A 27,155-nucleotide genomic window follows, 5' to 3' on the forward strand; every position below is an offset into this window, starting at 1 on the left:
TCATTTTTCAAACCGCAAGTCAGTACCTACTAGTGGGTCATGAAATTAAATTAGTGGATCTTGACCAGAATTTTTAAAACAATGGCATTTGACAGAACAAAAAACTTCAGAGCATATCTCAAAAGACAGGGGTAACCGAGAGTGTCAAGGTAAAACGCTTCATGCTGTGGGTCAGGGGAAAAGAGTCTGCAAGTCACTGATGGAAAAGCTCTGCACACTGACATGAAAGGCATGTTCCAAGTGCCCGACTTAAGTCAGATTATTTACTGACCTTAAACTAACATGCCCATAGAAATACTGTGCCAAAGTGAGAAAGCGGTATAAGATGATGGCACTGATGACAAAATATCATCATATTCCCCTGCCACAATGATGGAGGGGGTACCCAGAATTGCAGCACCAGGGTGGCCTTATAATTCATTACAATAATCTACCAGAGCCCTAAACCAAACTACCTCCAATGACTGCAATGGAAGGAATCTCCTTTGCACCCTAATGTGCCATCTCAGCCTTCTGTCACTGTCTCAGTTTGTGGACTTAATTCTTTTAAGAGTTGGAAATGTTTTAAAGGAAGCCAGATAAAACCTGGATTTCTGAGAGGGAACATAGGTACCACTGCCGAGTTCCATCTCGGAAACCAGTTTCCATCTGTAGCGAGCCCCAGGAGTAATGATCCCTTAGAGGCCACTCCCAGGGCCCCAAGAGGGGTCCTGACAGTAGCAACCCTGCTCTGATGGTAGAAAAAAAGGGTCCCTGGGCAAACACTGTACTAGTTAGAAATAATCTAAAAATGGGTTCTCAGGTCCTCACCAGTGGGCCAGAGAGGATGCAATGCCACTGGATAAACGTGGGAAATTTTCCTGAAACATCCATGGGGTGAGTTGGGTGGGGAGGATCATTCCTAACTGACAGCAAATAGTTTATGGCACATAAAGTAAAATGCACAACTGACAGAATGAAACAAGATGTTGAAGAACAGGCTCTGCCTACAGAAGATCCCTTCAGTCCAGCCCAAAGACTTAGTCCCAGAAGCTCTGGTACAGACAAGCTCTAGTCCCAAATGCAACACTAAATCCTAAAAAAGCTCCTGAGTCCAGCCTGAGACACGTCATTTTGCTGACATCGAATTATGCATGAGCCATGAAAGGTGATGGTCATGGTATCTAGGTGACAAGACGATAACTCATTTGCCTGCTTGTTCAGAAGAGCGATGGAGTCTGAGAAAGTAAAATGTCAGAGTGGTGTATGCTTTGTTTGTTTGGGGGTTTAAGATACAAAGTTATCCGCAATCTTTCTTTTTCTAACCTAATGCTATAGCAAACAGACGCTACAGAGCCTACTGTGCCTGGTATCTTTCAGCAGAAGTTTTCTTTCCAAAACTTTATTTAAATAAAATTATAACAAGACCATCTTAAGCCTCGTCATCCTGGCCATTTCTCCTCAGTGCCAGGTGCTGCCCACACTGCCCACGCTGACCTCCAGAGTTCCCAGGTCTGGGCTCAAGAGACCTCCTCCTCCAGGGAGCACTCCTGGGTCAGCTGTCCATCTTCTGTGTTTCCATGGTTCCCAGCTTCCTGTCCGCTCCCCACCAGAATGAGATGGCAGCAGGGACACAGTGTCCAATGCATAAAAGGCATTCAAATACTTCGGGAATCCCTGACTCGTTCAGGGAAATCTTGTGGCTGGGACGTGAAAGGGGAAAGGGAGGGGCAGTATAGCAAAAAGTGCAGCCTGCATGACAAAATTAAAATCTGAATGTACATTTTAGCAAACTAAAGCAGAACAAAGATGAGTTTTATTGCATTTATTTCTACTATGTGATTTAACACATCACTTTTTGCACACATGGTGCTTTTTATTTAAATACTATTTAAAATGTATTAATCATCAGTCATCACAGGAGCCACTGAAAAGCTAATTTTATATGGAATTTTAACAACAAGATAAAAACATGTGCATAATGAACTATCAAGTCCCAGGCACAAACATGGTTTCACTTAGCCCTTACAAAAATTCTGGGAGGGGTTGTTATTCTCTCCATTTCACAGATGAGAAACTGGAGCACAGAGAGGTTGATTTATCTCTGCAAAAAAGCTCAGGGCCAATGCTGTGGGTCCAACAATCATTCTGGAAGACAAACATTGCTCGTGTTACCTTCCAAGCTAAGAGAACAAGACTCTGAAGAAAAGGCCAAAAGACCAGAATAGGCCTGAGAAGGTCATATCTAAAAGTCATTCTGAAGGAAGCTGAGGAAAATGTGTGAGTTACTTTCAGGGAATAGAAAGAATGCTTTCTTCTCTTCCAGGTCTCCAGATGCCTTTTGTCATTTGATGCTCCCCCTGGCTCACCCAATACAAAAATCTTGGGGGCCTGGATAACTTCCAGGAGATGGCTGTGCCCTGCTGATTCAGTCCCACTGTGTCTGGGATGCCTGCTCCATCCTCTTTCCAGCACAGTCCCTGAAGAGGAAGCCTCAGTAGGACACTTGGTCACCTCCAGCTACTGTTGCCAGAGCTGCCCCTGCTGGGAGAAGGCAGGCTCAGGTGCTGGGAGAAGCATCTCAAGTAACTCAACGGACTCACCAGCCCTCTCTGTGATCTGCTCTTCAGACCATGTCATTCTCCAAGGACCAAAGCCAAATTTCCTTCTTTCACCTGCAGAGAAAGATCCAGCTCCACTTTGCCTCTATTTCCTAACTACCCAATTACGCCTGCTTGGTTTTGCTGGACTTTGGCCCATTTATTCAGTCCTCTCAACACCAACCACTTTCCCGGTCTCATCTGGAAGACATTCCATTTGCAAATCTCTTTTGCAGTATTGTTTCTCCCCACCACACCATACCCCCTGCTCCCCCCTAGTCCAGTATACCAAGCGTTCCTCTTCCCTGCAGACTCTCCCAAGATAAGGAAAAGGGAGCTCTGAGGGATTCACCTGCTCTAATAGATTACCTAAGGGCCGAAGAGTGGGTTTGCCTAAACTGCACTGCAATTATCTGGGGCTGGGACACTAATTCTTCCCCAGGTTAACACCACATACATGGTAATCAAAATTACTGCAAAGCTTTTCCCTGATCTTCAATAAATGGGAGGCTTTAAATATTCCATGCCTGTATGTTATACATTCTTTTTCCTGCAAAGGTGTTCTTCCTAAGCAATTCATTAAAAATTATATTCATTAAATACAGAGACTGCAATCACTTAGAATTCTATGCTACAGATGTCTTGCTTTTTTCTGGTATCTGAACCTGACATTTTTTAATAACCCAAAGACCTTAAAAGAATTAAAAATATGTCTGCACTCAGCTATAAGACACTCTAGCTCTCCATGAAGTTTGTTTCACTTATATTCCTTTTTGGTTGTTTACTTACTTTTCATCAAACTTCTGAAACTCTGCATAGAAGGAAAACATAGGCTGGGCACGGTGGCTCACACATGTAACCCCTGCACTTTGGGAGGCCAAGGTGGATGGATTACCTGAGGTCAGGAGTTTGAGACCAGCCTGCTCAACATGGCGAAACCCCATCTCTACTAAAAATAGAAAAAAATTAGCCAGGCGTGGTGGCAGGCACCTGTAATCCCAGCTATTTGGGAGTCTGAGGCGGGAGAGTTGCTTGAACCTGGGAGGCGGAGATTGCAGTGAGCCGAGATCGCACCATTGCACTCCAGCCTGGGTGACAGAGCGAGACTCCATCTCAAAAAAAAAAAAAAGGAAAATGTAAAAGAACACACAGCAGAGCTTTGGCAATCCTGGCACTAGATTGGACTCTGAAAATAAATAATTTACTTACATCGTTTTTACTTTATTTACTCTGGAAAGTAAATAAGCACCTGAAAAACACAGAAATTTTACTCGCTACAGATGAAGTTTTTATTGCTATTCTCTCTCACATACCTAAGTAAGGGCGGTGCCTTCTAAGAATTGCATAAATGTTAATGTTCAGTTTTTGATATTTAAATTATGTCTGACAGCACTAAGAAACCCTTTGGAGATTTTCTAGTAATACAGCTGTGCAAAACTGAGAACTTCTCACCCACCTACACAGGCACAGTTAGTCACACACACACAGGCGCGCACACACATAGAAACAGACATATATGTAGAAAATCAGAAACATCACCAGAGATACAAACACTCAGATACTCACATGGAAACAGATACACACAGACCCAAATGTACACAGACACAAACAGATAGTAATCAATCTGTATATCCTCACAACTCATTCCCCAAAGCAGAACCGCCAAATGGCCTTACCTTCAAAGTGAAACTCCACCCTTCCACAGAAATGTCCTCTAATCAGTGCGTCACCCACCACTTCTGGGCCGGTGTCTGTGCAACCCTGCGATTGTCCTGGTACTCAGCATGAGACGCTCTCAGGTGCTGAAGGAATTTCAGCTTTTATAACCCACACAGGCTGGCCAAAATTGTATAACCGCACCACCTCATTAGAAATGCTATTTGTGTTACACAACAGCCACCACCCGGTTACAAACAGTTACTGCATGCCTCTATTATGGTTTCCTTAACATCAATCTGTAGCAGGTTTCTCCATGGCAGGCTGGATAGTCTATTGTAGAAACCAAGCAGCTGCTGAGAATACGTCTCAAACCTGCACTAAGAAGGAAAATTAAAACCTATCTTTGTAAACCCTTCAGTTCAGATGAATAAGTCCACCCATGCTGCTTCCAGCTCAGTGAAAAGGGAGATTAATTTTACTACCTGGTAAGTTTCCATTTCCCCAATCAGGGCCCAAAGACAATTGTTTTCAAAGCTCAAAAAATTTCAGATCTCAAGGTAGGAGTTCATCATTAAAAGGTAGGCAAAGCCAACAAATAACTGTCACATTGGAGAGCTGACTGCTGGGGTCCAGTTCAACATGGCATCCAGCAGGCAGGTCCCCACTGATTCCTACTGAACAGTGGAAGTACCCATGAAGACACAAAAGCGGTGCATGCACACTGACAGTCTGACATCAGGACTAGGAAAGAAGTCACACCTGTGGCCAGACTTTGCCCTTCCCAGTCCTGACTCCAAGCCAGGGCCTACCAGGAACCTGGGCAGTGGGCACCCTCTGCCCTGTGGAATATGCAAATACCTGCCTCCATCTCCCTAACACCAGACTGCCCTTCCTAAATCCAGAAAGGGAACTCGAGGCTCAGATGACAAACAGCCAGGCAGAAGAGGCATCGACCATCAGCAAGGGACATCTTAGAAGATGGGAGTCCCTGAGATAAAGACAGAAAAAGAACCAGGACAATTCCTGGAGAAAAGCAGCTGTAAGTATTCCTCATTCACAGAAACTTTGAGGAGCTCAGCAGTGGGATAAGAGGATGACACCACCTGACCAGAAGTGACGCCTTAGTAGAAACTGGGGAGAAGGTTGGGAGCCAGGTGCTTCAACTGCTCAGGGCAGGAGACCCACCACCACAAGCGCCCAGAACACAGGTCCGCACATGACACATCCAACCCATCAGGTCAACACGCCTAGGGGAGCCAAGAACTGTATTCAGGACATGCTGTGAAGACTCTAACATCAGAGAAGATTTGTTGCAGGAGCCAAAAGAAAATTTAAAACAAAAACAAAAACAAAAACCCACAGTTGGAATAAAGGAGGAAAAACATTTTTTAAGTTGGTATTTTTTTAAAAAAGGAAAGAAGATTGACAATTATATGGAGAAAATGGATCAAAAACAAGAAGCTGAGGTGGGGAAGAACAGTAGGGAAATGAAGAGCCAGCACTAACTCAGAAGTAAGCGAGAGAAATGGCATCACAAAAGACTGAAACGGAGGTGGGTGACAGACCTGAGAAACTCTGAGAGACAAGGAAAAGTACAGAAAGGCTAAGGCTATTCCGAGACAGAGCTGGGCAGGAAAAAGCAAAGAACAAGGCCAAGCTGTGACTCATCAGTGCCTCTCAAGCAGACTTAGAAACAAAAGGGGCAATGAAGTCAGCTATGCTGTACGATTCCATTTACACAAAACATCCAGAGTAGGCAAATCCAGAGACAGAAAGTTCATCAATGGTTGCCTGGGGCTGGGGTGGGAATGGGAGTGACTATTCATGGGTTTTAGGATTCTCTGCAGGATGAAAAAAAGTGCTAAAATTGTATTGTGGTGATGGCTGTACAGCTTTGTGAATAACAGTATACTAAAAACCACTGAATTGTATATTTTAAGATGATGACTATCATGGTGTGTAATAAACCTCAATAAAACTTTTTTAAAAAGAACAAATGAGGTCGGGTGTGGTGGCTCACACCTGTAATCCTAACACTTTGGGAGGCTGAGGCGGACGATCACCTAAGGTCAGGAGTTTGAGACCAGCCTGGCCAACACAGTGAAATCCCATCTCTACTAAACATACAAAAATTAGCTGGGTGTGATGGCACGTGCCTGTAATGCCAGCTACTTGTGAGGCTGAGGGCAGGAGAATCGCTTGAACCTGGGAGGCAGAGGTTGCAGTGAGCAAAGATTGCACCACCACACTCCAGCCTGGGCGACACAGCAAGACTCTGATTCAAAAAAAAAAAAAAAAAGAACAAATGGAGCAGACTTAAATAACCTAATATAAAAGATGTAGACTAAAAAACTATTCTGAGATTAAGAAAAATCTGAGTAAAGGGACTAAAAGGGCATTCTAGGTTCATGCAAAATCATATACTTGGACACATCCTAGCAAAATAATTTAACCACAGGATGAAAGAATCGTAGACACATCCAGGGAGGAGAAAATGTTTGGTTTGCTTAAATGTTAGCTTGAATTAAGCTTAGCACCTGGGTTGTCCACAGCAGTATTAAATGTCAGAAGACAATAACACAAACACAAACTGAGGGAAAGGTCTTAACAAGGAATTTTATACCCAGATAAGGTGCCCTTCATGTGTGAAAGCCAAACAAGACAGTTTTAGATGTGCATGAGCTCAAAAGAAAAGGAGGGAAAGAAAGCCTGAAGCTATATTCCAACCAGGTTGGAATATAGAAGTGAAATTCACAGAGGCCACTAACTAGTATACAAGACTGCTAAGCATGGATGCTAAAACCATCAAGATAGGGACAAAGCTAAATAATGAGTGTAAACCTGGTTATAAAACGTAATGCATAAGCCACATTGCTCTCTAAACATATGCTATATAAGAAATGTAATTAAATAGGCCAGGCGCAGTGGCTCACACCTGTAATCGCAGCACTTTGGGAGGCCAAGGCAGGTGGATCACGAGGTCAGGAGTTCAAGACCAGCCTGATCAACATGGTGAAACTCCATCTCTACTAAAAATACAAAAATTAGCCAGGCGTGGTGGCATGTACCTGTAATCCCAGCTACTCAGGAGGCTGAGGCAGGAGAATCGCTTGAACCCGGGAGGCGAAAGTTGCAGGGAGCCGAAATTGCGCCACTGCACTCCAACCTGGGTGACAGAACGAGACTCAAAAAAAAAGGCCTGGCGCAGTGACTCATGCCTGTAATCCCAGCACTTTGGGAGGCCGAGGCAGGCGGATCACAAGGTCAAGAAATCCAGACCACCCTGTCCAACATGGTGAAACCCCGTCTCTACTAAAAACACAAAAATTAGCTGGGCGTGGTGACGCGTGCCTGTATTCCCAGCTACTCAGGAGGCTGAGGCAGTAGAATCACTTGAACCCGGGAGGTGGAGGCTGCAGTGAGCCGAGATAGCGCCACTGCATTCCAGCCTGGCAACACAGCAAGACTCCATCACAAAAATAATAATAACAAAATTAAATTAAATAAAAAAATGTAATTAAATAAAGCAGACAGAAAAGATTACATTAATAAAGACTGAAAACAGAGAGTAAGAAGATGCTAAAGCCCTTCTCCCAAACAGAAAGAATCATAGGCCTTAACTATGACAATTAGAGAAATGAGTTTTTTTTTATGTTTTTCACTTAAAACCACTATTAGAATTTGAAACAGAATACAGACTAAAACACAGCTAGACCTGTGAGTTAAACCCATTTAATTAAAAATACTCAGATTGCATCAAAAAATAAATGCCAGCCAGATGCAGTGGCTCACGCCTGTAATCCTAGCACTTTGGGAGGCTGAGGTGGACAGATTACTTGGGGTCAGGAGTTCAAGACCAGCTTAGCCAACATGATGAAACCCCATCTCTACTAAAAATACAAAAATTAGCTGAGTATGGTGGCGCACACCTGTAGTCTTAGCTACTCGGGAGGCTGAGACAGGAGAATCACTTAAACGCAGGAGGCGGAGGTTGCAGTCAGCTGAGATTATGCCACTGCACTCCAGCCTCAGCGACAGACAGAGACTGTCTCAAAAATAAATAAATAAAAATAAAATAAATGCCAACCCCCAAGATAGACCTTAAAGTGAAAAAAAGTAACACTAATGCTGCCTTATTATTTTTTAAATGTCAGACACAGTGGAATTCATGCCAAAAAGTATTAAGCAGGAAAAAGGATGTCATTTTACATTGCTAAAGGATAAAATTCACAAGAAGAATATGATGTCAGTCTTTACATTCTGAACATTCTTTCACTGAAATAAAGCCCACAATGGCTAGAAATAGAGAAGAAATGACCAACACTTCATAAACATATCCTCTCTCCAAGAAGATAGGGGTAGGGAGGATAAACAAGCATAGGCCCCATGTCCATATTAATTTTATTTTGTATTGATCACAGAATCTGACCAATAAAATGAATAAGGCTAATATAATAGATATCAAACTTTGCACCCCATAGAAAATAGCTTCATTTTCAACGGCTAAAGAGCATTTATGAAAAGTCACCATCTATCATGCCACAAGGAAAATTTCAAACCCCATGAAAAAAGGAACATTTCAGCTGGGTGCAGTGGCTCATGCCTGTAATCCCAGCACTTTAGGAGGCCGAGGCAGGTGGATCACCTGAGGTAAGGAGTTTGAGACCAGCCTGGCCAACATGGTGAAATCCTGTCTCTACTAAAAATACAAACAATTAGCCACGCGTGGTGGCGGGCGCCTGTAGTCCCAGCTACTCGGTAAGCTGAGGCAGGAGAATTGCTTGAACCTAGGAGGTGGAGGTTGCAGTTGAGCCGAGATTGTGCCATTGCACTCCAGCCTGGGTGACAGAGCAAGACTCCATCTCAAAAAAAAAAAAAAGAAAGAAAGAAAGAAAGAAACCAAAAAGGCATAAAACTCAGTGTCAATTTTTGAATAAAACTCTTAGCACATTACACATGTAAGAAAAAAGTCCTCGAAAAGAACCCTGATCTCATACCAAAGGCAATGAGATACATAACCTGAACGACACCCAGAGGGGTGCCCTTTAAAGACAGAAACAGGAGTCTGGTGGGTGCCATTATAGAAGACTGTTCCAGAAGTTCTAGCCAGGACAATAAGAAAAAGATTTTGTTTGGGCACGGTGGCTCAGGTCTGTAATCTCATTGTTTTGGGAGGCCAGAAGGATCACTTCAGGCCAGTTCAAGACCAGCCAGGGCAACGTAACAAGACCTACTCTCTATTAAAAAAAAAAATTTTTTTTTTAATTAGCTGGACATGGTGGTGCATGCCTGTGGTCCCAGCTACTGGGAAGGCTGAGGTAGGAGGACTGGCTCGACTCCAGGAGTTTGAGGCTGCAGTGAACAATGACTACATCTCTGCAATCCAGCCTGGGCAACAGAATTAAGACCCTATCTCTAAAAAGAAGGAAAAAAAATGTGAAAGCTCAAATAATGGAAAAGGGAAAGCAAAATAATTATTTACAGGTAATGCATCTGTCTACCCAGAAAATGAGTTAAAACACACACACACAAATACACACACACACACCCTAGAATAAGATACTTCAGAAAGATAGTAAGTTATAAAATGAATATACAAAAAATTCCCATACATGAGCACTAACTCGTGATTCCCTTCTCTTTAAAGTACTGTATAGGTTGGGTGCGATGGCTCATGCCTGTAATCCTAGCACTTTGGGAGGTCAAGGTAGGAGTAACACTTGACCTCAGGGGCTCGAGACCAGCCTGGGAAACATAGTGAAGCCCTGTCTCTACAAAAAATACAAAAAAATTAGCTGGGTATGGGGGCATGTGCCTTTAGTCCCAGCTACCTGAAGGGTTGAGGTGGGAGGATCGCTTGAGCGTGGAGGTCGAGGCTGTAGGGAACAGAGACGGGGCCGCTGTACTCCAGCCTGGGTAACAATGTGAGATTCTGTCTCAAAAATAATATTTTTTAAAAAAAGTACTGTATATATACATGTGTGATTGAGCTTTAAAAAAAAAATGGCTACGCACCAAGCAGCTTATGGTGGTAATCTCTATAATATAGGGGTTACGGGTGTTTCTTTTTGTGTTTATCTGCATTCTTAAAATTTTAGTTATATCCCTCTCCTTATATTAGGAGGAAAAATTATCAATAGCTCAATTCTTAGTATGTATATATGGTTAGTAAACTCAGGGCAGAAAATAGAGCAAAACAACTAAAATGCTAAATATGGACAAATACAAGAAAAAAACTTTTAATTCTTCAGAAATAATTTTGCATTTGAAAATATCTAATCTGATTAACATAATCTCTGATTTGTTTTCCTTTCATGAATAAAATCTAAAATGTGTTTTTCTTTTAATTCCACATTTGGAATCATCATTTCTGTCTTTCCAGATAAATGTTAGATATTGACATTTCTGTGCCCCTGCTGTTGTAAAACTGAGTAAAACAACAAAAGAGATTCAAGATTATCAGCTAGACAAAACCTACTTTGACTCTGTAATAAGACAAGGGGGCAGATGCTAGAAATGCTAAAAGCAAATGCATTAACAGCACCCTCTAGTGTTATGAAATCTAATGGCACTTGGTAGAAGAAACCTAAATGTAAGATTTTTAAAAACTTCTTCTGGAAAATTTCAAACATACAGAAAAGTAGACAAAATGAAAACACATTTTCATTTCATATTCAATTTGCTTCCAATTACTGACTGTTCTTACTCTTGTAGCAACTTTTATATTTCATTAAGAGGTGTCAGAGGCAACCAGGTATCTCTGTGGGCCCTTCTCTGTCATTCGATTAGTAATTCAACTAATAAAATCCTTGGTTTTAAGTTGGGCACACAACCAACGAAATTAACTGAGGCTACATTTCCCAGGCTCCCTTGCAGCTAGATGCAGCCAGCCTTAGCCAACAGATATGGGTGAAAGTAAGCATGCCCTCCCCTCTCCCTTCCCTCTTCTTTTTTTTTTTTTTTTTCTGAGACAGAGTTTCGCTCTTGTTGCCCAGGCTAGAGTGCAATGGCGCGATCTCGGCTCACTGCAACCTTTGCTTTCTGGGCTCAAGCGATTCTCCTGCCTCCGCCTCCCAAGTAGCTGGGATTACAGGCATGTGCCACCATGCCCGGCTAATTTTATATTTTTAGTAGAGACGGGGTTTCTCCATGTTAATCAGGCTGGTCTCGAACTCCTGACCTCAGGTGATCCACCCACCTTGGCCTCCCAAAGTGCTGGGATTACAGGCGTGAGTTACTGCGCCCGGCCTCCTTCCCTCTTCTTACTGGCTGCAGGAACCACCTTGGACTATGAAAAGAATCAATACTCTAAGAAGCCAAACATAGTGGCTTATGCCTATAATCCCAGTGCTTTGGGGGGCTTGAGTCAGGAGGGTCACTTGAGGATAGGAGTTTGAGACCATCCTGGACAATATAGCAAGACTCCCATCTGTACAAAAAAAATTTTTTTCTAATTACCTGGGCATAGTGAGGTGTGCCTGTTATCCCAGCTACTCAGTAGGCTGAGGCAGGAGGATGGCTTGAACCTAGGAGTTCAACGTTCAGTCAACTATGATCATGACACTGCACTCAAGCCTGGATGACAGAGCGACACTATCTCTAAAAATTAATTTTAAAAATAAGAATCAATACTCTAGAAATTTTAAAGAGGGGGATAAATTATGTGAGGAAAAAACTTTGATGGTCTTATCCCAGCATGTCAGAGCAGCTAAAACTATAATCTCAAAAAAAAAAAAGAAAAGAAAAAAACCCAACAGGCCGAGCGCAGTGGCTCACACCTGTAATCCCAGCACTTTGGGAGGCCAAGGCGGGCAGATCACCTGAGGTCAGGAGTTCAAGACCAGCCTGGCCAACATGGTGAAACCCCATCTCTACTAAAAATACAAAAATTAGCCAGGCATGACGGTGGGCGCCTGTAATCCCAGCTACTCAGGAGGCTGAGGCAGGAGAATCCCCTGAAACCGGAATGCAGAAGTTGCAGTGAGCCAAGATCGTCCCATTGCACTCCAGCCTGGACAACAGAGTGAGACTCTGTCTCAAAAAAAAAAAAAAAAAAAGAATAAAGAAACCTGACATTCAGGTTGGGCACAGTGGCTCATGCCTGTAATCCCAGTACTTGGGGAGGCTGAGGTGGGCAGATCACTTGAAGCCAGAAGTGCGAGACCAGCATGGGCAACACAGTGAAACCACCTCTCCACTAAAAATACAAACATTAGCTGAGCGTGGTGATGTATACCTGTAATCTCAGCTACTCGAGAGGCTGAGGCACGATAATCACTTGAACCCAGGAGGCAGAGGTTGCAGTGAGCCAAGATCGCGCCACTGCACTCCAGTCTGGGCGACAGAGCGAGACTCTGTCTCAAAAAAAAAAAAAAAGAATAAAGAAACCTGACATTCAGGCCGGGCGCGGTGGCTCACACCTGTAATCCCAGCACTTTGGGAGGCCATGGCGGATGGATCACTTGAGGTCAGGAGTTCAAGACCAGCCTCCAGCAAGGTGAAACCCCGTCTCTACTAAAAAATACAAAAATTAGCTGGGCATGGTGGCACATGCCTGTAATCTCAGCCACTCGGTAGGCTGAGGCAGGAGAATCACTCGAACCCGGGAGGCAGAGGTTGCAGTGAGCCAATATCAGGCCATTGCACTCCAGCCTGGGCAACAGAGTGAGACTCCATCTCAAAAAAAAAAAAAAAGAAACCTGGCAATCGAGAAAAAAAAAATTGTATAATATGTCCATTCTAAGAATAAAGAATACTGACATTTTAAAAAGAAAATAGAAAATCTGCAAAGAGCACTAGTAAGACATCACATTTGGAACAACCCTAGTTTCCAAATTTTTCAAAGGAAATACAAGATCAGTACATATTCTTAACCTGGGGGTATGGTGGGGGAATAGAGGGTTGAAGTTATTTTTCTTCAGAGGAACCAAATAGCAGGTTCATGGTAAAAGCTAAGCATCTGGGTGAAATGAATAAATTCATTGTTCACATTGACTACCGAAAACTTATTGGCTGGGCACGGTGGCTCACGCCTGTAATCCCAGCACTTTGGGAGGCCGAGGCGGGCAGATCATGAGGTCAGGAGATCGAGACCATGGTGAAACCCCGTCTCTACTAAAAATACAAAAAATTAGCTGGCATGGTGGCGGGCACCTGTAGTTCCAGCTACTCGGGAGGCTGAGGCAGGAGAATGGCGTGAACCCAGGAGGCAGAGCTTGCAGTGAGCAGAGATCGCGCCACTGCACTCCAGCCTGGGCAACAGAGCGAGACTCCGTCTCAAAAAAAAAAAAAAAAACTTATTAAATTGGCTTCTTTGGCAGACACTTAAAGCCTGGCCACTCAACCATAATCTAAAGCCATGATTCAGAATGTGTGCTGACAAGCACATACCACAATTCCAGCAATGAAGTAAAAACACTTCATCCAACTCTCAAAGCAAATCCACTGTGAAGACTGTCTGCACCCTTCCAGCTCAAGACTCACATTACAGTGTGTCCTAGTGAGCAGGCTGCAGTAGAAGGGTTAGTGGTAAAGCATCACTGCACTGGCATCCATGCCCCTCACTGGAGACCATGCATGGTGCAGTATGTGCAGGAAAGTCATTAACCAGTGAGCTGAAAATGCCTCTGTAAAATAAGATTGCTGCCCTACTCCTGTAGTTTCTGCACTTCTCTTTTTAGTAGTGGAATGAGTATTCTCAGATTAAATCTTATTTAAAGCCTAGAGGGGAGGGGGAGAAATCACACCAGTAGGTGGATGGCATCATTAAAATGGAGGTTTAACATTCTTCACTATAAAGTTTTAACATACATTTTCCAGAAATAAAATAGTCCAACTAGTAAATGAAAAATTCCATGTATTTCTTAGCAACAAAATACATTTATCTAATTTTCTAGCAGTAGCTGCAAATGTTTATTTACCTTTTTTTTTTTTTTGAGACCGGGTTATGAGACTGGCTAATTTTTGTATTTTTGGTAGAGATGAGGTTTCACCATGATGCCAAGGTTGGTCTCAAACTCCTGGGCTCAAGCAATCGACCTGCCTCGGCCTCCCAAATTGCTGGGATTATAGGTGTGAGCCACCGCGCCTGGCTGAGTAGCTGCAAATGTTACGCTGTACTATACCATCTCTTTACTATTTGGTTACCCTAACACAATGCTCTGATTTTGAATTAAAGAGAAAGAAAAAAAGATCATCCAAGAGCAAGAAGGGCAAAAATCAATTACTTTAAATAACTTTAAAATATAATTTGATTTTTAAATTTCATTCTTTGGATTAAAACGCTGTATGAAAGGGCCAGGTGTGGTGGCTCATGCCTGTAACCCTGGCACTTTGGGAGGCCAAGGTGGGCAGATCACCTGAGGTCAGGAGTTCAAGACCAGCCTGACCAACACAGAGAAACCCGTCTCTACTAAAAATACAAAAATATATATATATATATATTAGCCGGGCATGGTAGCACATGCCTGTAATCCCAGCTACTCAGGAGGCTGAGGCAGGAGAATCACTTGAACCCAGCAGGCAGAGGTTGCAGTGAGCCAAGATTGTGCCATTGCACTCTTGCCTGGGCAACAAGAGCAAAACTCCGTCTCAAAAAAAAAAAATGGTGTATGACATACCTATTAAAATGGCTAGAACAAAAACAGACAATACCAAGTGCTGACAAGTTACTGGAACTCTCATACTCTTGGGTGGGTATGCAAAATGGTACAACTACTTTGGAAAAACCATTTGGTCATTTCTTATCAAGTTAAACATATGTTTCCGTAAGACCCAGCAACACTACTCCTGGGCATCTATGGCTGAATGAAACCTTACGTTCACACAAGAACATGTACATAAATGTTAATAATAGCTTTATTTTTTATTTTTATTTATTTATTTTGAGACAAGGTCTCACTCTGCTACCCAGGCTGGAGTGCCGTAGTACAATCACGGCTCACTGCAGCCTCAACCTCCTGGGCTCAAGTGATCCTCCCACCTCAGCCTCCCAAGTAGATGGGACTATAGGTGTGCGCTACCACACCTGGCTAATTTTTCTAATTTTTGTAGCGATGAGGTTTTGTCATGTTGCCCAGGCTCTTGCCCGGGCTCAAGCGAACCTCCCGCCTTGACCTCCGGATCACTGGGATTACAGGCGTGAGTCACCATATCAGCTATTTTTATTTTTAGACACAGGGTCTCTCTCTGTCACGTAGGCAGGATTACAGTGGCAGGCTCATAGCTCATTGCAGCATCAAACTCCTGAGCTCAAGCAATCCTCCCACCTCAGCCTCATAAGTAGAGAGAACTACAGATGTGTACTGCCATAGTCAGCTAATTTATTTTTTATTGTCATTGTTTTTGTAGAGATGAGGTCTCGCTATGTTGCCCAGGCTGGTCTCAAACACCTGAGCTCAAGCGATTCTCCCACCTCAGCCTCCCAAAGTGCTGGGATTACAATTGTGAGCTATCATACCTGGCCTCTAGCGGCTTTATTTGTAATAGCCAAAACCTGGAAACAACATTCACCTTTAACTAGTAAACATCAACTAGTGAATATCCACAAACCACATAGCCTATCTCTATTAAAACACAATTATCATTTCACATTCATCAGATAAGGCTAGAATAAGAGTTTAGTAATATGAAGTCTTGGCAAGACTGTGAATAAACAGGAATTCCTCTATCTTGTTGACAGAGAAGAAAATTGGTTCAAATACTTGGGAGAACCACTGCTAATATTTAGTTGGTTGAAACTGTGTATGCACTATGATCCAGCAAGGCCAGTTAGCATACTCCACCCTAGAGAAACCCACCCAGATGAAGACAGTCATTCTGTTCATTATGCTATGTCAAGAGGAGAATATCTAAGTTAGGCTACGCTTAATCAATGAAATAAAATACTGTAGTTAAAATAAACAAACTCTAGCTACTTGGACCAACATTTGGGAACATTTTCCAGAGTGATTAAGTAGGTTGTAGCGCACACGCACACACACACACACAAGATCTACTATTTGAGGTTTTAAATCACGCAATCATTATTATATGTTGATTTGTGAATATATAAGCATGTAACACAAAAGTAAAGACATGGACTGTAAAGGTACCTCTGGGAAGAAGAGAAAGAGGGAATGAGGCTAGCAGAGAGGACAAACCAGGTATCTGAAATGTTTCAATTTCCTTAAAAAGCAAAAACAAAATACCTGAAGCAAAAATGACATGTTTAGATTTATTAGGTCTGGGTATCTAGCAGGTAAGTTTTCATTCTTTTGTTTTCTTTATATTTGAAATGTCACAATTAAAAGCAAATGTTTAACCAAAGACTATCTTTAAAAGGATATACAGTCTGAACACACAAAAACTGGTAAACGTGGCTGCCTCCAGAGATGGAAACTGGGACAAGGACCAGACAGGAAGGAGGCTTATTCTCCCTGCCTGGCCTGTCCTCATGCACATTCTGATTACACATCCTTTTTTTTTTTCTTTTTTTTTTTTTGAGACGGAGTCTCGCTCTGTCGCCCAGGCTGGAGTGCGGCGGCACGATCTTGGCTCACTGCAACCTCCACCTCCCAGGTTCAAGCAATTCTCCCTATAGGCACGTGTCACCATGCCCAGCTAATTTTTTGTATTTTTAGTAGAGACAGGGTTTCACCTTGTTAGCCAGGATGGTCTCGATCTCCTGACCTCATGATCCACCCACCTTGGCCTCCCAAAGTGCTGGGATTACAGGCGTGAGCCACCACACCTGGCCTATCTATTTTTTTAATTACAAATAAATTTTACGCCCTCTTTATCGCCAATCCCCCAGAGTGGGGCCTATCTAAAGCAAGCTTGTCCAGCTCTCGGCCCAGGACAGCTGTGAATGCAGCCCAACACAAATTCGTAACTTTCTTAAAACATTTGAGATTTTTTGCGATTTTTTAAAGCTCATCAGCTATCATTAGTGATAGAGTATTTTATGTGTGGCCCAGGGAAGCCAAAAGATTGGACACCCTTGATCTAAAGTATTTTTATTTCAGATAAGGACAGGCCACTGAACACATGACTGAGATTCCAGCCCTGACTGTGCCATTAATGAGTTCTATCATCTTGGGAGGAGATTTAATTTTGGGGATGATTTAACCCCCTCCAAGTATCACGTCACTTCTAAAATATTGTCTTTTATGAAAACACAAACATATCCCCCTCGGCCAGAGAATCTCTAACTATGCCACAGGGAGCGAAAAGCAGTTCTCATGTAACCCTGATAGGAAAACTTTTAGAATTTGTTCGGACAGTTCCACACAGACCATCTGCAGTGATTGCCTCATAGCCTCTGTGGGTAGAGATGTACGCAGACAGTTGCCCTTATGCAAGGCAGCATGAGGTGAGAGGAGGGCAGGAAGTTGGGGGAGTGCTTATCTGATCACTTGTTTTCTTAATGAACTAAGAAGCAGAGGTCATGGCTGAGAGTAAAAAGGCTGGGAATGGGATTGGACAGAAGTGACTATGGAAGAAGAAAAACGATGAGAAAAATGATATTATTTAAAAAAAAAAAAATCAAAGTCCAGCTGAGCCCAGAACTCATAATGTGAAATAGAGAAAGTCACCTTGTTATCTGGTTTCTCTCCAGCAGAGTTCAACCACCCCCGCCCCAAAAAAACAGAATAGTTAACACCAGGGCACTGAGGGAGCTTGACAAGTTCTGGAGGCAGCTCAGAGAGGGAGGAGACCATGTTAGTAAGATGGCAGCCACGTGATTTCCTGTGGCGCCCATAGCAGGTAAAAAGGACTGGGGAGGCAAGAGGAAGCCAGAGAGCACCACAGAGCTGGAGCACCAGGACCGATGAAGGGGAGGAATGAGAGCTAGGGAGGACAGGGTGTGTAGACACACTCCCAGCTCAGGATCCCAAAGTGCTGTCTGGGAGACGACTGGGCCTTGGAGAGCTGATATAAACTGGAAGTAAAACTACCTGCAAAAGGTAAAAGGTCAGTGAGGTCCCATGGCCGGATGAGCCAATGACTGAGAGATGATGCTAGAAGACACAGTGGAAAGAAATGTGGCAGGCCAGGAGCCAACATTCAAGGGGCACAAAGAAAGGTCAAGAAGTTGCTAGATGGCCTGGCGCAGTGGTTCACACCTGTAATCCCAGCACTTTGGGAGGTCGAGACAAGTGGATCACCTGAGGTCAGGAGTTCGAGATCAGCCTGGCCAACATGGTAAAACCCCATCTCTACTAAAAATACAAAATTAGCCGGGTGTGGTGGCATGCACCTGTAATCCCAGCTACTCAGGGGGCTGAGGCAGGAGAATCGCTTAGAACCAGGGAGGCGGAGGTTGCAAGTGAGCCAAGATAATGCCACTGCACTCCAGCCTAGGTGACAGAGCAAGACTCTATCTCAAAAAAAGTTGCCAGATGATGGCAAAGAGGAAAAAGGCTTCAAAACTAACAGCAGTAGTTGAATTAAGGCAGGAGGACACAGCCTGCTATTCCCTCTACCTGGAAATACTGCAACACCTGGAGAATGTAAATATCAATTCCTCAGCAAATCCTTTCCACATCTCCCAAAATCCAAACCACTCACTTCACTCTTTGCTATTCTCCCAAAGCAAAGAGCACAATTCATGCCAAATGTCCTTCGTTATCCAAAGTTATGCTTTTCTCAAGTTCATGAAGCCAACCAGGGATCCACGTTTTCTGGGTCTATCCAGTTCCTAAATTGTGATCAGCAGAAAATAAGTGAAGGGTATATACCTAAAGATGTATCCAGCAAGCCACCAAGTCAGGAAAGCAGGTGCTCTGGCATGCTGGCTTCGGGATCCCTTAGTCACAGCCACACGCACTGAAAAGTAGTCTGCATGGCTATAAGAATCCCTAAGGCTGCCATAACTCCTTTACTATGATTCTCTGTGTTGCCAATAGGAATATGACCATATATAAGCTTCTTATTTAAAAAAAAATGTAAAAAATCTGACCAGGCATGGTGGCTCACGCCTATAATTCCAGCAGTTTGGGAGGCCAAGGTGGGTGGATCACTTGAGGCCAGGAGTTCAAGACCAGCCTGCCCAACATGGTGAAAACTCGTCTCTACTAAAAATATAAAAATTAGCCAGGCATGATGGCACACACCTGTAGTCCCAGCTACTCCTGAGGCTGAGGCACCAGAATCACTTGAACCCAGAAGGCGGAGGTTGCAGTGGGCCGAGATCGTGCCACTGCACTCCAGCCTGGGTGACATAGTGAGACTCTGTCTCAAAAAAAGCAAAAAATCAAAAAGGCAGAAATAAAATAAAATGTACCATTTACAATTTACACAACAAATTGTAATTGTAAATTTAGTAAATAATTTTTAACATCCCGTTAACATGCAAGCACTTTGGATATACTGCTAGTGGAGTAATAATTGCCATTAACTTATTTATTTTTTTATTTTTTTTTGAGATAGGGTCTCACTCTGTCGCCGAAGCTGGAGTGCAGTGGCACAATCATGACTCACTGCAGCCTTGACCTCCCTGGGCTCAGGTGATCCTCCCACCTCAGCCTCCCAAGTAGCTGGGATTGCAGGCACATACTAATTTTTCTATTTTTGGTAGAGATGAGGTCTCGCCATGTTGCCCTGGCTGGTCTTGGAACTCCTGGGCTCAAGCAATCCGCCCACATCAGCCTCCCGAAGTGCTGGGATTATAGGCGTGAACCACTGCACCCAGACATAACATTTTTAGATGGTAATTTAACATCACCAATCAAAGGCTCTAAAAATACACATAGCCTTTGACCTAACAATTTTACTCTTAAGGAATTTATCCTAGCAAAATAATTAAAACAGGCTTAAATTTTTCATTTTGTGAGTGTTCATTAAAATAATGCTTAAGAGTAATCCAAAACCGGAGGGGAAAATATTAATGCCTAAAATAGAGGACTGGTTGGTACAATTGTGGGCACATTCTTATATGAGCATATTGCAGAGATTAAAACATGGGTGACTGACGTGGCCACGTAAGGAGTGCATTATTAAGCTGAGAAAAAGACAGGCTTACAAAACAAACCTGATAATCCCATTTCAGTGTGTGCACACATGCAGAAAATGAAGGGACACGAAAAAATTAGCCAGGTGTGGTAGCACACTCCTGCAGTCCCAGCTACGTAGGAGGCTGAGGCAGGAGGATCCCCTGCACCCAGGAGGTAGAGTTGTAGTGAGATCGCACCACTGCATCCCAGCCTGGGTGATGAGAGCAAGACTCTGTCTCAAAAAAAAAAAAAGAAGAAAAGAAAAAAAGAAAGGAAGAGAAGAGTAGAAGAGAAGGGAAAAGAAGAAAAAAAAAAGGAAAATGGAGGAAAACACCAAAACAGTACATGATTATCTCCAGATGATGGGATTATATGTGTTTTCTTCCCCCTTATTTTTCTACATTGTACATATGTCACTTTCATAATTCTTAAAAGCTTGAGCCATTATCTAAGGACAACACTGAAATAAATATACAGGTAAGACAAACTAGAAGAGAAATTCTGGCAGTCAACACCAGTGCTGAGAAAAAACACCCTATTGATAGAGTCAGTGTGCTCCCGGAGAGAGCGCTGGGAGGGCTAGAGTTTCCTGGTAACTAGGAGCCTAAATTTATCATTCCTAAGGGCTTGCTGATGGCACCTGAGTAACTTAGAAAACCAAAGGTGTGGTCAAAAGGTAAGCGCTCTTCATATTCGGTAAACTTACGGTGTTCAGGGATTCCTGATTTTCCTTAAATCCTTTTTATTCTTGGATCTCAACTCTTCCAAGGGCTATTTTTATCTAATATTAGTTACTATACTTCTTCACATTTCCTAGATCTTCTTTATTTCAAAAAGAAATGAGACTCATTCATTGCAACCAAACTTTAACTTGTCAAAATTATAAACTGGCTGGGCCCAGTGGCTCACATTTGTAATCCCAGTACTTTGGGAGGACAAGGCAGGCGTATCACTTGAGCCCAGAAGTTCGAGACCAGCCTGGGTAACACAGCAAAACCCCGTCTCTACAAAAAATTAGCCAGGTGTGGTGGTGCATGCTTGTAGTCCCAGCTACCAGGCAAGCTGAAGAGGAAGCATCACCCTCAGCCGGGCGCGGTGGCTCAAGCCTGTAATCCCAGCACTTTGGGAGGCCAAGGGAGGCAGATCACTTGAGGTCAGGAGTTGGAGACCAGCGTGGCCAACATGGAGAAACACCGTCTCTACTAAGAATACAAAAATTAGCTGGGCGTGGTGGCATGCGCCTGTAATTCCAGCTACTCAGGAGGCTGGGGCAGGAGAATTGCTTGAACCTGGGAGGCAGAGGTTAAAGTGACCCAAGATTGTGCCACTGCACTTCACCCTGGGTGACTCAGTGAGACTCCATCTCAAAAAAAAAAAAAAAAAAAAAGGAAGATCAGGAGATCAAGGCTGCAGTGAGCTATAATCATACCACCATACTCCAGCTTGGATAACAGAGGGAGACCCTGTCCCCTCCAAAAAAATAAAATTATAAGCTATAGAACGTATTTGTGATTCTTGGGTAAAAAAGAAAAATATACATATAGACTGGGGTAGGGGGCAGCAGGGGAGATCAATTTACTTGTTGAACTGGTTCATGTGCATTTTCCAGGCAACAGAAAATCTAAATTTGAAAGGAAAAAGGTGAGGAAGGGGAAGCTTTAGTAGCATCATTCAAGTGTGAGTATGTATTACTACATAGTCCCTGAAATAAAAGGGGCTTACATTATGAAATACTGACAAATCCAAGAGCTTGGAAGTTGAAAACATATTGCTCAGTGGTAAATAAAGCTATGTGGGGTTTAAACTGTGCTATCCAATGCGGGAGCCACCAGCCCCAGGTGGCTACTGAGCACCTTAAACGTGTTGGTCCAACTGGTATGTGCTATGAATGTAACATATACAATAGACTTCAAAGGGTTGCTATGAAAATAAAAAAGAATGTAAATATCTCATTAATAACTTTATATTGATTGTGTTGAAATACTATTTTTAATATATCAGCTTATAAAATATATTACTAAAATTAATTGTTCTTGTTTTCCTTTAATGTAGCTACCTCAAAATTACATATGTGACTTCCATTATAATGGTATTAGGCACTGCTAGTCTAAAATACGTGGATACCAGGGAAAGAGAAAATGCTATTTCAGTGCACACAACCAGGGTAATCATGATAAGATCACATCCTACGAATGTGTAAACTTTTGATAGTTTGATTTTACACACACACACACACACACAGGCATGGCCATCTTTATCCAAACATCAAAGACAACCCTATTATTAATATCCTACACAGTCAGCTGGGCAGATTACATGATGGGGAGCAGGTGCCATAACCTAATTTTCCACACACAGAACTGAGAGGAGGGAAGGAAGCAGATATAAAAGAGACCAAAGCAGAAGTCCAGAAGCAGAATCCAGTGCTAACGAGAAGCACAAGATGAAAGGTCAGAAGGGCTGGAGGCAGGGGCTCTTTGAGGGAAGCCCAGAACCAGTACAAGAAATCTAAATAAAACAGAGGGCCCATCCAAAGGTAAACACTACTCAAATCCAGAAAGGCTTTATTGCTATTGATCTGCAAGTTCCAGTTTATGGCAAACCTAAAACAAAATAATATGTGTATTTACAAAGGATTATCATTATAAGTCATGGGACAAATTTATTGATGAGTTTTTTTTTTTAACACCATACAGAAAAATCAGCAAACAACTTAGACAATTTATAAACAGCTGGTCTTAATCCAACACTAACATGTTGATTTTTCAAAATAACCAGTTGAAAAGGCCAGACTTGTTCTAATTTGCTTGGAATCTCTTTCATAGTAACTGTTACACAACTGTTCCATCTTCCTTCCTTACCTTCTTATGTAAGCTCTGTAATCACCATCAGTGTTTACATAGGTTTGTGAAACCACCCAATTTCTCCAGTAAATATTTAATTCTCTTTGTTACTGATCAAACCATAAGCAACACAACATTTTTATACAACATGTTTGGTAATGAGAAAATGAGACATTGACGTCAACAGCACAAAGTCTATAAACCAAAAACACCAGGATTTCCCGATACAAGGCCTCTTGGAAATCAGGCACCAATAAAATAGAAAATTCTCTTCACTGCTCCAAGTGTTTGATCCAGTTTATTTCTGAGTTCCACAGCATCTGTGGTGGTTCTAGCAAATGCTAAAATACGCTTCAATCAGAACCAGGCACCCAGTCTGCAGGCTTCAGGCACCAAGCAGAATGGGTGTTCTCAGCTATGAAAGCCAGGCACTCAACAATCACCTGTATGTTATTAATGACAAAAACGAAAGGTACGAGCAAGCCTCCTCTTTTCTCAGTTTAGGAAGAGCGTGATATTTTAGGATCTGTACTGATCATCTCAAGGCAAATGGAATGACACCAACCATCCAACTAGATCCCTGACTGCCCTTGGTGGGCTGGAGCAAGGAGATGGAGATACATTATGCTGAGGCTCTTTCCCATCTGATTGTACAGTCCGGACACCTAGCAAATCAGAGAAAACACATACAACCATAGAGCTGGGCAGGAGAGCTCAAGGACACTGGAACTCCAGGCTGGAAGTTGTCAGAAATGACTTTTAGGAAGTGAGATTAGGGTTAGCCTTGAAAGATGGCGGGAATCCCAAGAGAGATGCCACTACGGAGGTCCAGAGGTAGGTGGCATATGATGCGTCTTTTGGGCGCTGAACACAACAGCCTAACCCCAGCACCTGGAGGTCAGAGGACAGGGAAGCAAAGGAAGAAAACCCTTTGTGGAGTCAAAGTAGCCTTGAAAAGCAAACTCAACACAGAACGGCTTCATGCAACATGAGTTTCTGGGCAGGCGAGGAGAGCAGTCGTCCACCACAGGATAATCTCAAAATAGGGATCAAGAAGCTACTGTGTTAATCCAAGGAAAAGGACCTTGGCAACTGCAATGGTGAAAATGCCAATGAGAAAAATGGATGAACTAAGGGAGTGATTTCAAAGAAAGACCTGGTATTAAAGGTGACCTCTAAGAAAAGAGCCAGGTGTCCTCTTCCTTCAGAACTAAGAAAACAGGCTTGACAAGGTAAATCATTAAAAAGGTCAGGATGTGTATTTTTCTTTTTCTTTTTGAGATGACGTCTGTCTCTGTCACCCAGGCTGGAGCACGATGGCTTGATCTTGGCTCACTGCAACCTCAGCCTCCTGAGGTCATGCAATTCTCCTGCCTCAGCCTCCAGAGTAGCTAGCAATACAGGGGTGCGCCACCATGCCTGGCTAATTTTTGTATTTTTAGTAGAGACAGGGTTTCACCAGCCATGTTGGCCAGGCTGGTCTCGAACTCCTGACCTCATGATCCACCCACCTTGGCCTCCCAAAGTGCTGGGATTACAGGTGTGAGCCACTGTGCCTGGCCTTGTTTTGTTTTTAGTAGTAAGTAGAGACTTCTTTATTAGAAGTGTTTTTTGGTTTTTTTGTTGTTGTCATCGTTTTGTTTTGAGACAGAGTTTCCCTCTTGTTACCCAGGCTGGAGTACAATGGCACAATCTCGGCTCACTGCAACCTCCTGCCTCCCAGGTTCAAGCGATTATCCTACCTCAGCCTCCCGAATAGCTGGGATTACAGGTATGTGCCACCATGCCTGGCTAATTTTTTGTACTTTTAACAGAGACAGGGTTTCTCTATGTTGTACAGGCTGGTCTTGAACTCCAGACCTCAGGTGATCCGCCCACCTCAGCTTCCCAAAGTGCTGGGATTCCAGGCATGAGCCACTACGTCCAGCCTTTATTAGAAGTCTTAAAATTTTTTTAAAAGGAGTGATCCCCTCTAAGTATTTGTAAAAGCTCTTATAAGTGTACACAGAAAGTAAATTTTACTGCACATAAAATTTTTTTAAAACAACACTGACATAACATTTTACATCCACCATACTGAATAAATTTAGTTTTAACAAGTCAATGTATCTGACAGCATCCTTTTTTTTTTTTTTTTTTTTTCTTGAGGCAGGGTCTCACTCTGCCGCCCAGGCTAGAGTGCGCTGGCACAATCAGAGCTCACTAAATCCTTGAACTCCTGGGCTCAAGTGATCCTCCTGTTTCAGTCTCCAGAGTAGCTGGGACTATAGGTGTGCACTACCACATCCAGAAGCAGAGTATCTGAGAGAATGTATCGGCAGATGTGAAACACTTGCGGCTTTTCTGAAGGATAGTTTACCTATACATGTATCAAATTTTAAAAGGTCATGCACTGCGCCCATCACTACTACTGCTAAGATGTTTTCCCCAAGAAGAAATTTGATTGCAGTATTGCTTATAATAGCAAAAAATTAAAAATAATCAAAATGTTCATCAAGCTTTGGGGATAAGGGAAACAGCAGAAGGAGGAAAAAAAGAATGCTCCTGAGTAATGTACATGTGGTTAGTCTCATTAATTAAACTGCAGAGAATGCTTGAAAAGGGGTGAGGAAACAATTCTTAAATCTCTTTCCACTCCAGGGTCCTCACGTGTAAACCTCACGGAGGGCTAAGAGCAGGAGGTACTCAACAAATTTTTGCTGATAATAAAGTCAAAAGCATGAAAGAAAACTGAAAATATTTACCTCCTACTTTGTAATTAATATAAGTGGCAAGACTATGCCTGTTTATTTTCTAGTTTAATCTACTTACGTGGAATTTGGCCTAAAGAAGTCTATTACCTTATCATTAGCATTAACCTAACAATTCATTATTCCAAAGGTTGTGCGTTTAGACCGTTCTCTACACGTAAAAAACGTACAAAGGTGAGGTCAAGTACAAAAGGGTTCTAATGCTACAGAGCTGCCAGCCCAATTCTACCATGAAGCATAACTAGCCAGGCATGGTGGCTGAAGCCTATAATCCCAGCACTTTGGGAGGCAGAGGCAGGAGGATCGCTTGAGCCCAGGAGTTGGAAACCAGCCTAGATAACATAGTGAGACCCCATCTCTACAAAAAAAAAATTTAAAAATTAGCCAGGCACCGTGGCTCACGTCTGTAGTCCCAGCTACTTGGGAAGCTGAGGTAGAAGGATCACATAAGCCCAGTAGGCCAAGGCTGCCACGAGCCGTGATGGTGCCACTGCACTCCACCCTGGGTGATAGAGCAAGAACCTGTTTCAGAAAAAGTAAGAAAAGAAAAAGGAAACACAACTGGAGATTGTGTTTTACACGCACCTAAGTGATGTGGCGTAGACCTGTCCATATGCTTTCCATTACAATTCGCTGAGTTACATTTGCTTATGCACCAAGGTCCAAGTTCAAAGCCGTATGAGAAGTCCCCGTTAGTGGAGTCAAGACCTAGCTGGAGAAAAGCAAATGGTAAATTAAAAGTAATAACAAACCTAGCAGGAGGCAGTCTGCATGAATGGAGTCTATTTTTCACCCAGCCATGCCCAATCCTAGAATTTGCTCTATTACTACTTCATTTTTATGGACTGCCTCCAAGGCCCCAGGCTGTCTCTAGGCAGGGTCACAAACTGCACCCTCAATTTTTTAAAAATCCACTCCCCATTTCTACAAAGTATTTTGAAAGATAGTATTTTAGAACACCTATAAAAAAACTTTTCAGCCAGGCACAGTGGCTCACACCTGTAACCCCAGCACTTTGGTAGGGCAAGGCAGGCAGGTCACTTAAGCCCAGGAGTTCGAGACCAGCCTGAGCAATAGGGTGGTCTCTACAAAACACACACACACACACACACACACACACACAAATTAGCCAAGTGTGGTGGTGCACACCTGTGATCCCAGCTACTCAGGAGACTGAGAGGTGGAGAATCACCTGAGCCCAGGAGGTTGAGGTTGCAGTGAGCTGTGCAACCGCACTCCAGCTTGGGTGACAGAGTGAGACTCTGTCTCAAAAATAAATAAATAAATAAAAAGCAATTTTGGGCCAGGCACGGTGGTTCACACCTGTAGGGAGGCTGGGATGGGAGGATC

General features: G+C 43.0%; 1 protein-coding gene across 6 annotated transcripts in view; it reads right to left on the minus strand.

The window, feature by feature from the left end:
- Positions 1 to 27,155, minus strand: part of SLC23A2 (solute carrier family 23 member 2) — a 149,974-nt gene that overhangs the window by 93,231 nt on the left and 29,588 nt on the right. For 3 of the 6 annotated variants that reach the window (XM_016937397.4, XM_016937403.4, XM_054674456.2), the window contains exon 2: positions 26,391 to 26,517. The exons of 2 other annotated variants lie outside the window; for them this stretch is intronic. The gene's annotated coding sequence lies outside the window, so the exon portion shown is untranslated. The remainder of the gene's footprint in view (positions 1 to 26,390; positions 26,518 to 27,155) is intronic. One more of the 6 variants, XM_016937398.4, reaches the window with a different exon arrangement.

Source organism: Pan troglodytes, chromosome 21 (genome assembly GCF_028858775.2).
Source record: "Pan troglodytes isolate AG18354 chromosome 21, NHGRI_mPanTro3-v2.0_pri, whole genome shotgun sequence".
Classification (NCBI taxonomy): Eukaryota; Metazoa; Chordata; class Mammalia; order Primates; family Hominidae; genus Pan; species Pan troglodytes.